The sequence below is a fragment of the Rhinoderma darwinii genome, chromosome 2, assembly GCF_050947455.1.
Source record: "Rhinoderma darwinii isolate aRhiDar2 chromosome 2, aRhiDar2.hap1, whole genome shotgun sequence".
Classification (NCBI taxonomy): domain Eukaryota; kingdom Metazoa; phylum Chordata; class Amphibia; order Anura; family Rhinodermatidae; genus Rhinoderma; species Rhinoderma darwinii.
This window is the reverse complement of record NC_134688.1, coordinates 470,852,647-470,865,737: the sequence shown is the minus strand read 5'-3', so window position 1 is coordinate 470,865,737 and position 13,091 is coordinate 470,852,647. Positions and strand designations below refer to the sequence as shown.

Sequence of the window (13,091 nt, the reverse complement as noted above, 5' to 3'; positions counted from 1 at the left end):
CATTAGAGTTGTCATAAACCCGTTGCCCTCTAATGATAATGAGATGGCTCTGCTCACAATCTCAGTCTGCACAGTAAAGCTGACAAGTGAGCTACAGAAAATAGGAAAAGTGATGGGGTATAGTCCCACAGACCATGGAGTCACAGGGGAGCTGACTATAAAGCCTTATTTGTGTATACAGTGTATAGTGTTACTACCTGCCTTATCTAAGACTCAAGCAGTACTCTATAGCTGTAATAAAATCCCCCGCCCTCTAATGATCGTAAGATGACTCTGCTTATCCTCTACCAGTCTATAGAGCGAAGTTGACAAGTGACCTACAGAAAACAGGAATTGCAATAACAGCTTATTGTGACTACTCTAGTGGCCAGTGTGAGAACCGCAATATTTAAAGATAAAACAAAAACACAATTAATAATAAAAGAAAATGTATAATAAAAACCTGATTAAAGTAATATGTCAATTTATGATGATACATTTTCTTTAAGTTAATTCAAATCAACATCCCCATTAATAGCTACATCCTACCTGGCTCCAATTCTAGCAGTTATTAGCTTCAAATGTGTGAACATTGATGTGAATGGTGATTGAAACCCTCACATATCAGCGCAGAAATCAGTTGACATATTATCAGAATCTCTCAGTAGTGCAGCCTCAGGCTTTGGGCCTTTAAAATGTCTGCGGTCACATACTTGGAAATATATATCCTAGGTCACATAAACGCGTCCCCTGTGATGTTATTACAGTTTTGGGGGATATATAGGAATTGATTCTCCTGTGACTTGTCATTATATCTCCAGGCTTCTCACTGACGCACCCGTCTGGTGAATGACAGGAGGATATTTCAGCTATAATAACACATTATTAGTGTCTTGCGGGGAAATTCCAGCAAAATGAAAGGATCTGAGATTTCAACTAAACTGAATGAAATGGCTATGACGAAGCCACTGGAATAATCAATGGACTGTAAGTCTTTTTCAGGAGGTAAGTGACCCTAAATCAGGGAGCTCACACTCTCTATTGACCCGTGATTAATAAACCAACATCAGGACCCGATGTGACCTTAAAGGCCATCTCCACTGAAGTGACAAGTAACATAAAATGTCATTACAATTTCATATTGTAAGTCGGTGTTGTTTTGTCTTTTTGGAGCTTAACCTTGTGTATTTTGCAGGCTGTGATAGCTCCGGTTGCCTAGCAACCACATGACTATCTCTCTGGGTGACCACCAATTGAGTACATGGACGTTTTGTCTGCTATACAATAACCTGCCTCTCCATGCTGCACAGGCTTGTACGATCCTTCTCATTTGGCAACTGGAACTGAAAGCAAGAGAAGATTGCACAAAAAAATGGCACTCAGCTTTGATTGACAGCTGCTCTCCGATGGCAACGGATGGAATCCAAGAGAACGATGGCGGAGTTGTTTATTTATGCTCTCTAACATTTTTTAAATAATATATATATATATATATAATATACTATTTTATATGCACCGTAAAACAATGAACTCATCCCGCAAAAAAACAAAGCCTCAAGCAGCGATGTAGTCATAATAATAATAATTAAAAAAATTCAGTCTGACAGAATGTGGAAAGGCAAAAACTTTACATTTCTTGCGGTTCTTAAATGGCCATGGTCTTTAAGGGTTTAATTTGTAGTGAAAGGAACACTGATACACTGTGTTAGGCCTTATGTCCGTGCGGAGCATGACACGGATACAAGAAAACACCAAAGAGAATGACTGTGTCATGCTCCGCCCCCTCAGGCGCAGCACTAGGCATAACCCAGTGTATCATCTTTGCTCAGAGTGTTCCTTTAATAAGATATTCGAGACAAAGCAGGTCACATGGGGCTGTATATTTGTTTATTACGCAAAAACTGATACTCTCAATTGTACCCCTTAAGAGGCCCTTGAAGTGGGACAACCTCCTGACTTCTATGATTCTTCAGGCTTGCAGGATAGCATCATATGCGCCCCCCCCCCTTCTCTCTCCCAAATGGCAGAGAAGAGTTAGCATTAATGATCAACTTTTTGAAGTTCTACTTAACCCTTTAAAGAAGTGGTATAAAACTTGTGGCTCTCAATCTGTTGCAAAACTACAACTCCCAGCATGCCCATCAAATGTGTTTCTTTTGGGACCTTTCAAAAATGCCCTGAGTAAAGGAAGTTGTCATAATGACCCATTCCCTTTATCAAATAACTGCTGGACATAGGATCATCGCATATTCAGGGCGCACTGGGGGTGCCTAGTACAAGTAACACCCCTCTAAAGCATTCAAGAGAAGTTAAATGATAAAATTATTTCTGCCACCACTAGGGGGAGCTCACTACATATGGATTTATTATATAGTGGTCAATGGGAGCTGTATGGATCCTTATGCAGAGCTCCCCCTAGTGGTGGCTGCCGGCATCCAGAATTTTATCATGTACTGGAGGGAAGCAGAAAATTTGGGGCTTTGTATAATAAAAAACAAGTCTCTGACCCCTATATAAAAAAAAATTGGACCTATTGAGGAGCAAATAAAATTAAACTATAGGTACTCTTCCATTTACCATCCAGGGATATCTGTTGAACCTTAATCCCTGTACTACCTGTAAATTTGTAGGGATGAGGGCATTTTGCCACCTCGACCACCTGCACGAAGCGCTCGGAAACCCCTTGATACTATTGACACAGGAGGAAAGGCTGGTCATACTACAAACTTTTTTTTATTTTTATGAATGGGAATATGTACACAGTACCCAAGCAGGGCACTATCGGGTAACAAGGGCTCCTTGGTGTATACATCACAGCGTTACCATGGAGACCTTTATTGACTGCGCATCACTTAACAAAAGGGCATGTGAAGCGTGATGTCTCGAGCCTTGCCGGCTCCCAGCGGGAATACAACACCACGGCAGACATCCGGCATTCTCTCCTAATGAGCTGTAAACCCTGGAAAACGAAAAGCACAACATTTACAAAAAAAAAAAAGACACAATGTATCAACTTTTTGGAAATGTCAATAACAATTGGTGTTAATATATTTTTAAATATTTATATGATTTGAACAAATATGTGGCCCCATGTGAGCGGGTTTTGCTACAAAATGTAGTCGGATTAATGCAGCGTCGGTTTTACGAGAGCCCAAAAAAATTGGGAATGTGATGAACTAACAAAAGAAAACATTACTCAGTGATGGCGGGCCCGCTGCCCGCACGTGACCACCGAAGCCAATCACTGGCCTTAGCGGTGATCATGTACAAAGATCGGCGGGATCACGGGAGCAGCGGCACTGGAGCGGCAGGGGATAAACCAGGTGTCATGTTTTTTGGTATTTTATCACATTACCTGCCTTTGGCCAAATGTTTTTAGCTCTCGGAAAAACCCCTTTAAGGACACTTAGTTTTTCCTGTTTTTTATTTTCCCTGTAGCCGTATAAAGGCTGTTTTGTTTTTTTTGCAGAATGTTTTATATTTAAATGGCTCCGTTTTGGGGTACAAATATTGTTTTGTATAATTTTTAGTTTTTTGTGTCGCCGTATTCTAAGAGCCATAACATTTTGTTACGTAGGACGAGCTATATTTTTTACAGTTAGGTGTACAACATTTTGATCACTTTTTCTTGTTTTTGGGGGAGGCAGGAAGAAAAAAAACAAAAACAGCAATTCTGGCACTTTTTTTTTTTTTTGCGACGCTCACCGTGTGGGCTAAACAACATGATCATTTTATATTACGCTACGTATGTGACCATATCAGTTATGTTTTGTTTTTCGATTTTTTTTTTATAAAAAAAAATTTTGGGGAGATTTTTCTTTTTCTTTAAACCTTATTAAACTTTTTTTTCTTACTTTTTCTTCAGTCCCCCTATGGGACTTCAACATTCGATCTCCCGATTCTGTAATACATTGCAATATTTCAGTATCATTTTTCAAAATTTCATTATCATATTCACAATTAAGGTAATGCAGGGTCTAATAATTTATCGTACTTGGTAGACCTGGGGGCTATTGTTAGGCCCCCGCTGGCCATAGTAACCCATCACCGCCAGTTAGGAGCAACGTCACGCTCACCGCGACGTTATATTAGGTCACAGGATGGAAAGGGGTTAAAATGAATCTACAGTTATTGCCGTAAAAAATGTAAAGGGTCCATGCCCCTCAGAATGGTGAATTAAATGAATACTTATACGCTGGGTTATGCCTAGCACAGGACATGAGGGGGCGGTGTATATTGCAGGGGTTATAAAAAAACAAAAACATGTTCCGCCCCCTCAGGTCTTACACTAAGCAGAACAGTTTTGCCCAGAGCGCTGCTTAACCCCTTAGTGACCACTAATACGCCTTTTCACGTGATTCACTACTGGGCTTTAGGCTAGGCTGACGCCTTTTCACGTCAGCCTAGTCTAAGTCCTGCACGGGTCTCCCGTGCAGGCAGGAGCCGGGGCTCTGCTGTCTGATGACAGCTGAGCTCCTGCTCCAACGCCCGCGATCGAAGTTTACTTCGATCGCGGCCGTTTAACCCGTTAAATGCCGCCGTCAATAGCGACCGCGGCATTTAACTTTGTTTACAGAGGGAGTGCGCTCCCTCTGTCACCCATCGGCGGCCCGCGAATGAAATCGCGGGTCTCCGATGGGGTGTCATGGCAGCCGGGGGACTGATAAAAGCCCCCTGGTCTGCCCTGGACATATGCCTGTTAGGACGCGCCGGAGGCACGTCCTAACAGATTGCCTGTCAGATTTACACTGACAGGCAATAATGCTCTGGTATACGAAGTATACCAGAGCATTATAGCAGCGATCGGAACATCGCACAGTAAAGTCCCCTAGTGGGACTAATAAAATAAGTCATCAAAGTGAAATAAAGATTATTAATAAAAAGTACAGTAAAAAAATAAATAAAACCATTTTTTTCCATAAAAAGTGGTTTTATTTAGTATAAGTGTAAAAAAAAAAAAAAAGTACACATATGTGGTATCGCCGCGACCGTAATGACTCCATTAATAAAGTTAATATGTAATTTAAACCGCAAAGTGAACACCGTAAAAAAAAAACGCCAAAAACTATGGCGAAATTGCAATTTTTTTCCATTGCCCCCCAAAAAAGTCATAATAAAAATGAATCAATAAGTCCCATGTACCCCAAAACAGTACCATTCAAAACTACGTCTTGTCCCGCAGAAAACAAGCCCAAAAAATCACTACATTGATGGAAAAATAAAAAAATTACGGCTCTTGGAAAGCGACGATGCAAAAACAAATAATTTTAGTTCAAAAGTGTTTTTATTGTGCAAAAGTCGTAAAACATAAAAAAACCTCCACATATGTGGTATCGCCGTAATCGTACCGACCCATAGAATAAAGGTCACATGTTAATTACGTCGCACAGTGAACGGCGTCAATTTAAAAACGCATAGAACAATGGCGGAATTTCAGTTTTTTTTTATAATCCCCCCCAAAAAGGTTAATAAAAGTTAATATAAAAATTATATGTACCCAAAAATGGTGCCATTAAAAAGCACAACTAATCCCGCAAAAAACAAGTCCTCATACAGCTATGTAGACAAAAAAATAAAAACGTTATAGCTCTTTGAATGCGACTATAGAAAAACGAATAAAATAGCTTGGTCATTAAGGCCTAAAATGGGCTGGTCACTAAGGGGTTAAAATCAGGATGACTTAGGTCTTTCTTGGTTTCTCTTTCTCTGTTGCCGTACATCAAACACTGCATTAACCGAATAGGAAGAGCCACATAAAAGAGGAGGGGGAGGAGTGTGCAGGGGCTATGCATTTGTATAAAGTCGGAGTGACTCCACGACAAGATCAGAGTTCTAAAGGTGGTAAACATGGAAGGTGGTAAACATGGAAGCCGACAGCAGCACACATTGATGCCTAAAGGACGTACATAGCAAGCCATCATTTGGCAATCCCTAATACTATAGTAGGCTGTATTGGAGACCTCGCCTCATAGCATAATTCTTAACAATGCCCCCTAATGGTGCGGGTTCACCCAAAAACACTACTTTATATCGCTTGCAACGTGTTGGTTCATGGAGATAATTCCCACAAAAGTCTCCAAAAACCCCATTGCCTTGGCTACAAATGCACTTGGCTTTGACCGGTGCAGATTTCTAGGTTGAGGTCCATAAAGACCTCGATGTTCATGAGTGTCGGAAGGTTTGAAGTTACACGTGGCCAAGGATCGCCTCATACAACCTTCAGGACGGGTTGACATATTGCGTAAATACTGCGGATTATCCAGATAGTGACATGCGGTGCGGAATTTTACTCCGTTGCATGTCAATTGCATTTGCGTAAACGCTGCTTATTTGTTGCGGGTTTAACCCATTGACTTCAATGAAGATGTAAAACCTGCGACAAATAGCAGTTGTTGCGTTTTTTTGTGGCGGAATCCCTGCTCAGAAAAAAATAAATCTTATACTTACCCTGAAGTCTGTGTTCCTTCCTCCAGGCTGGCCTCCTGGGATGACGTTTAAGCCCATGTGACTGCTGCAGCCATTTACAGGCTACTACTGGGATGAGACGTAATCCCAGGAGGCCAGTCTGCTAGCAGGACGGCTAAATGCGGCAGTTTTCCGCAGCGGACATTCCTCGCAGCAGAGTTTGGTGCGGTTTTTCGCCCGGAATTCCCTGCGGCCACCTGGTCGGATGCACTGTAACTTTACGCAGCGTAACTTTATCCGCCCCGTGTGAACTCAGCCTTAGGCTATGTTCACACGGGGTCTTTTGCCGAGTTTTTTGACGCGGAAACCGCGTCGCAAAACTCGGCAGAAACGGCCCGAGAACGCCTCCCATTGATTTCAATGGGAGGCGTCGGCGTCTTTTTCCCGCGAGCAGTAAAACTGCCTCGCGGGAAAAAGAAGCGACATGCCCTATCTTCGGGCGCTTCCGCCTCCGACCTCCCATTGACTTCAATGGGAGGCAGGAGAAAGCGTGTTTTATGCCCGCGGCGCTCAATGGCCGCGGGCGAAAAACGGCGCGATAATTGCTATTCACACGGAGTATTTTGGGGGAGGAATATCTGCCTCAAAATTCCGTTTGGAGCTTTGAGGCAGATATTCCTCCCCCAAAATACTCCGTGTGAACATAGCCTTAGTCTATATGGGAAAGCAGCAGGGAAATCCTCGGTAGGTGAGCTATAAATGAACTCATATTCACACAGAGTTTTTTGACAAGTTTTTTGGGGCAGAAACCGCGCCAAAAAACTCCTCAAAAACCGCCCGAAAATGCCTCCCATTGATTTCAATGGGAGGCAGACGAGTTTTTTTACCACGAGTAAAAAAAACTCGTCGTGGTAAAAAGAAGCAACATGACCCATCTTGAGGCGGTTTCCGCCTCCAAAACCCCATTTCAATGAGTCAGAAAGAGGAAAAAAAAACCTCGACGAGTGTTTTGACGAGTTTTTGTCAAACCACTGTGCAAAAACCTACTGGAGCAGTTTTTGCAGGAGGAATTTTCCTCCTGCAAAAAACTTTGTGTTTACTGTATGAGATGTATTATGCTTTTTAATTGGATAGTTAGTTTTTTTGCACTTGGCACTTTGCGATCCTTAAAGGGATAGGCTCTACAATATGGATTATGAATTATATATATTTATCAGTGTTTAGTATTAATTGGATGTAATTATTGGATTGCACTATGTACCCTGTGTTGTGCACACTATTGAATTGCTTGAGAAAGGCCCAAGATGGGCGAATAAAGAATCCCTTTTTCACTTGATAATCACATGGAGCGGTATATCAAAACCTACATATGTACCCAACAGAAGGATAAAGCTTGCAACAGATATATAAAATGATAGGAGACCATGTATCTGGGATGCCAAAAGGTTTCTCTGACCATCTGTGTAGATACAATAGTGAAGTGCCATAAGGTCAAATGGTCCCTAGAAACACCCAAATGAACATGCAACCAGTCTGTGATGCCAAATCATTAGTATACGCTAACCCATAAAAAGAAAAGAGAAAGCCCAAGCGGGAAAAAACCAACAAAAAAAAATAAAATAAATCTATATATGTGCTCTGAGCTATGCACAAGTCAAAGAATGAATGTCAGAGACCTATGGATATGATGGAAACCAACTTTATACTGTGGGCCATGATGGGAAAGTCCTTGGAAGGATGTAGAACAAAACATGACGCGCGTTTCGCCTATGGCTCTGTCCGGAGGCTAATGGTGGCTAAAAGACCAGGATATATAAAGGGAAGAAATTCTGAACCGATGCTGCTACACCTGAGCCACGGGCAACAGTAGAGCGGCTCCGCCATGATGGAACCGCCTATATCCCCCGAGTGCCGCAACCATTGTTATGACGTGATGCCAAAACATCCATAGGACGTCATACATCAGTGGTAATGGGAACGCTCATGCTAAGCGGCACCAAGGGATGCGGCGGGACCAGCGAATGCGCGGTCCGCTACAGCTATCATAGCACAGGGGAGGCTGCACAAGAAGGCAGGGAAAAGGGGGCGGGATTAATTTTAATGGGCTGGAGTGGATATAAGTAGCTCAAAATGACATGAAGCTTCCCCTTTAAGACAAAGTTTTTCTCCTTTTTTTTATAGAACATTTTGCATTGTGTCTTTTTCCCACCAATTTTCATATGTTCTCGACTCTCGTGTAACAGAACAGATCTTTCTATTACAGCATTTACTTTCATAAACTATATTTGAAGCGTCTTTTAGGATGATCACAGCTGCTCTGGTAATCCCAAAGTAGGTGCGGGGAGCAGGCCACATTAGAAATTGATTATCTAACTTGTTGGACGCCATCTGTAATTCCCCCAGTAATGAGTGAGGAGCCTCGTGTAGAAGTCTGGATCGTGCACCATATGCACATTATTAATGCACAGACGGCCGGTGTGAGCGCAGATACTGAAGAGATAACAATGTGTGGAGGATGTGTCCCCAATTAGTGCCGCAAATCCTCAGTGCCCTACAACCCAATGTAATAATAGCAGAAAATAAAATTTCATTGGCCAAACATCAACGCTGGCGCTTAGACCTACCAATAAGATATAATCATTGAACCCAGGTTTTTTTTATATGGGGCCCTAGAAGTGTCGATATTTAAGCTTATGCCACTTGGTAAATTTACCTTCTTGAAATAAGAAAAAACATTCAGATTTTTTTTTTAAATATATGGAAATACAATGAAAATAAGAAACCAAAGAGGGCATAGAACAGCGATGGAAAAAATAATATACATTTTTGTAAGTATTTTCATATTGACTTGGTGGCTCCAAACCGTACACAAGCTCTTTGAGGAGAAAGGACGGCCAAGTGCTCACTTGTATTTTGGAACTTCACCCAAGTAATAGTCAGATCTTACATGGAGGCTGTGAACAGGGTTGGACTGGCCCACCAGAGTATCCTCCAGTTGGCCCAGCTTCTTCCACAAAAATGTGCCCCCAAAGCTCCAGCAGAAGACAACCCCATGTGGATTTGGAGACAATCACTCTTCACTAGGGTCTACTTCTTATGGAAAAATTTACAGCAAAAATAAAATTAAAAGTGGACGAGCGCATGTTTTACATAGCTGGAGGATGCCCCCTCCAAATTATCTTCTCTGGTAGGCGCAAGGAACCCAAACCCAACTTTAGCTGTGAGGACCACCATTCTTATCAACTCATTAACCCTGGATATCTATTGAGCTAAAAGGATGAAGACTGGTGGCATCTTCTCCATCTTGCTCCTCTTCACCTCAAGGACTCCCCAATAAATATTTATCAACAGTCACAACTATCTTTGGAGAATGCAAATTTGTAATTTGGAAAGACTTCTGGAAAAAATAAGTAAAATACAGTAAAACCTCTTTGAGACGATCATCCAAAATTGTAGTGAAAAATGGTCGTCAAGAGGGGCTGTCTTCTCAACGAGGAGGCCAATATACAATGGATATAAGGGAACTGAGAAAATGTCACAGAAAAATCTGGTATAGATCAGGGGTGGTCTTCTCAAAGAGGTGGTCTTCTGCAGACGTTTGCTTCTTAAAGAAAAAAATCCTTTAATAAATGCATGTCGAGATGTTTGGAGATCATGGCCAATTTTTAGTGTCTAGGGCCCACTTGCACGGAGGCAGTATATATTTTAGTAAGACTCATTTTGTCAATTAACTAGGAATAGTGAGATACCTGATGCCTCGTGCAGTGATATCCCTGGATTCTGTATCCCTCAATGTATTTTTCATAGTCCTGAAATTTGGGCCCATGATGCTTGTCAACGGGCTACACAATCAATCTGCTCCTAGCCTGGGCAGTTTTCTTCACGAATGTACATGGCAAGTCGTGTGTCCTTCCAGTAGACATTCCTGGACAAGTCCAATCAGGGGTGTAGCTATAGTATATGTGGACATGGCAGTCGCACATGGGACTTGATGCTTGAAGGGGCCCAAAGGTTCCTGTCACATAAGAGGACATCAGTATTATAAATGGCACATGGCAGATGACGGCTCCACTACAAATTTTTCATTGGGACCCAGGAGCTTCAAATTAAGCCTCTGAAGCCAATAGAACTTATCCCAGTCAACATTTTCCGTGGTAGATGGATGGAACAGCAGATAGGTTAAAAAAACTATGATACCACCTGATTTTTTTTTGTGCTTTCATTGTCTGAAAGTGTGAACTAGAGTACGCCTAGTCTTTCGAGTGATATCATCAATAATTTTGGTCAGATGGGTTCAGCTTCATGTGCTGGTCCATGACACAACACTGGCCCCCTTGATGTGTCCTACTCAACCCTTGTAGAAGACAAGAGCAGAATCAACCTTTGGCCTGTTCTCCACCAACCTTGTTGGCTAACATTGTGGTAAATGTAGACAACAGGAGTCATGCCAAGAGCCATACCACCTACGAAATGGGGCATGGAACCAAACTTTGCTTGTCTTCCACCCCCATAGCACCTACCTCCTCTATATTACATACACCCAGACATATATACTGTAGATATCTATAGAATGTGAACTAAGATATAGCCGGCTATCGATCAGGACAGCAGCTATTTTAGGTCTATTCTAATGTTCTAAGGCAGATCTCCCCTCCCAACATTTAAATACCAATTCGCGGCATGACCCACAAAACCTCCCAGAAATGCCCATTTTGTGGCACATTTACATAAGCCCTGTACCCTGTGAAACCCTTTTTACAATCTTTCAGAAAATGGTACGGTGGGGAGGCATGTTCTAGGGTCTTATGGTGGATTCATTTTCTTCTGTTTGCCGGCCTTTAGATTGAACATTTAGAAATATTTTCCATTTGTAACGTAACAGGATCTTCCGTCTCCTACCCTGCTGATCGCTCCCTGTATGACTAATATGCAGACTTTATCTGTCATTAAATTGGACATAATTTGCAAAGCCATGGAGGACTTGTCTCGAGTGTGAAGGTTTAAGTTGCTATCCATCAAAGTAACTGTAAGACCCGGGGCACCGTATTACAGCAGGGTGACAGGTGGTAGACAGATTGTCCTAGTGTGCCCAACAGAAAAAAATATTAAAGGGCTCTGTCCTGGAAATGACAATATTTCTACTTATGTATTTTTACTGTCATAGCGCTATATATTCTGTGGATTTATAATACTATACAATGTCCAGATATATAGTGCCCAGCGAGTGCCACACAGCACCCATCTACGGCATTCAATGCACACATACTATACACAGAATGCAGGGTTAGTGCCATTCATTGCCCAGATACATAGTGCCTACGACATTGCTCAGAGTGCCATTCTATGCAGTATTAGTGTCATGCAATGCCCATATAAAACAAAACACACACAGTGTCATGCTTTCCTTACATAGTGACAATCAGTGCAAAGAAAGTGCCATAACTTGCACACGAGGAGCTAAGCTGTGTCATTGTATTGCCAAATGATGCCCACAAAGAAACAAAAAGTGCCCACATAGATCCATACTGTGCTCATTAGTAGGGCAAAATAAATATGGCCAAAGGGTGTCATACATTACTCAGATAAAAAGGCTATCCAGTACCCATTTAGTGCCTACTGTTTCGATCACAGGGTATGTGGACCCACTAGGCCGCTCCGCTGTAGCGGAGAGGCAGCTGGCCTAGTCACAGTCTATCCAAAAGTCTATAGCAGTTTGTAACACACGGGTATCTGAACTAGTCATGACAGTGGCTTCAGCACGGATGGAGGTAGGTAAAGCAGGTTGCGCTGGACGTGACGGACAGTACTAGACGTGGCAGACGACACTGGACGTGGCAGAAGACACTGGACGTGGCAAACGACAGCAGGTGCAGTAGGGCACGACTCCAACACTAGGAGGCTCAGAAACGAGAACACAGCACGGGATACGGGTAACAGGGCACGGGTAACAACTGGAACGGGAAACACTAAGGGACCATTTGCAAGACAGACTTGGGATACATTAACAACGCTCAGGCAAGGATCAGAAGGGCAGGACCCCTCTTATAGTCCAGGAAATCATGTGTAGTTGATGATGATTTTTCACAGCGGACCGGAGCGGAAGTGAGCGTTGGCGTCTACTAGGAAGGAGATGCGAGCCAGCGCTCACTGATCCATGGCTGCGGGCGTCAACAGGTGAGTAAACCCGACGGCCTGCGGCCATGGGCGCTACACCTACAGTGCCCACAGGACCTCTGTAATAGATGAGCCCACACTTAACCCTTCCTTGTTTCAACACAGAAGACTTATGCTGCCCTATGCTGGCAGAAGCCAATTAAACTAGTAATGTCAATGGTATTAATAGTTTTATGCTATTAGAAATCATTAGTGATCACCAGCTCTACATTACGAGGAACTTACCAAACAACTCCTCAATTATAAACTTCCTGGACTCCTGTAAATATATCCTGGAAAAAGTATTAGGGTCAAGTGTTCACACATGTGTTTTCACGTTTAGATAGAAAAAAAAAATAAAAATATTTGATTCTGTCAAGAACTGTGTTTGCTATTTTTTTCATTCCATTTTTCCTCAGCTTAGATTTCACCTTTGCTCAGCGTTGACCTTGTTCAGTATTTTCAGCAATTCACCTTGGATGAAAATTACCAAAAGGAGTGGGGGAAGGGAAGTGAAATTCTGTGAGCACAATTCTAGCTTACAAAAGTTATAC

At 42.3% G+C, this 13,091-nt stretch overlaps 1 long non-coding RNA gene across 5 annotated transcripts in view; it reads right to left on the bottom strand.

Annotated features, from left to right (window-relative positions):
- Positions 1 to 2,693: 2,693 nt before the first annotated feature.
- Positions 2,694 to 13,091, bottom strand: part of LOC142743675 (uncharacterized) — a 30,818-nt gene continuing 20,420 nt past the window's right edge. For 2 of the 5 annotated variants that reach the window (XR_012881616.1, XR_012881615.1), the window contains exons 2-5: positions 12,784 to 13,011; positions 10,134 to 10,399; positions 3,834 to 3,880; positions 2,694 to 2,938 (exon numbers count right to left, since the gene is read on the bottom strand). This is a non-coding gene — a long non-coding RNA (uncharacterized LOC142743675). The remainder of the gene's footprint in view (positions 2,939 to 3,833; positions 3,881 to 10,133; positions 10,400 to 12,783; positions 13,012 to 13,091) is intronic. The other 3 variants (XR_012881617.1, XR_012881613.1, XR_012881614.1) reach the window with 2 other exon arrangements.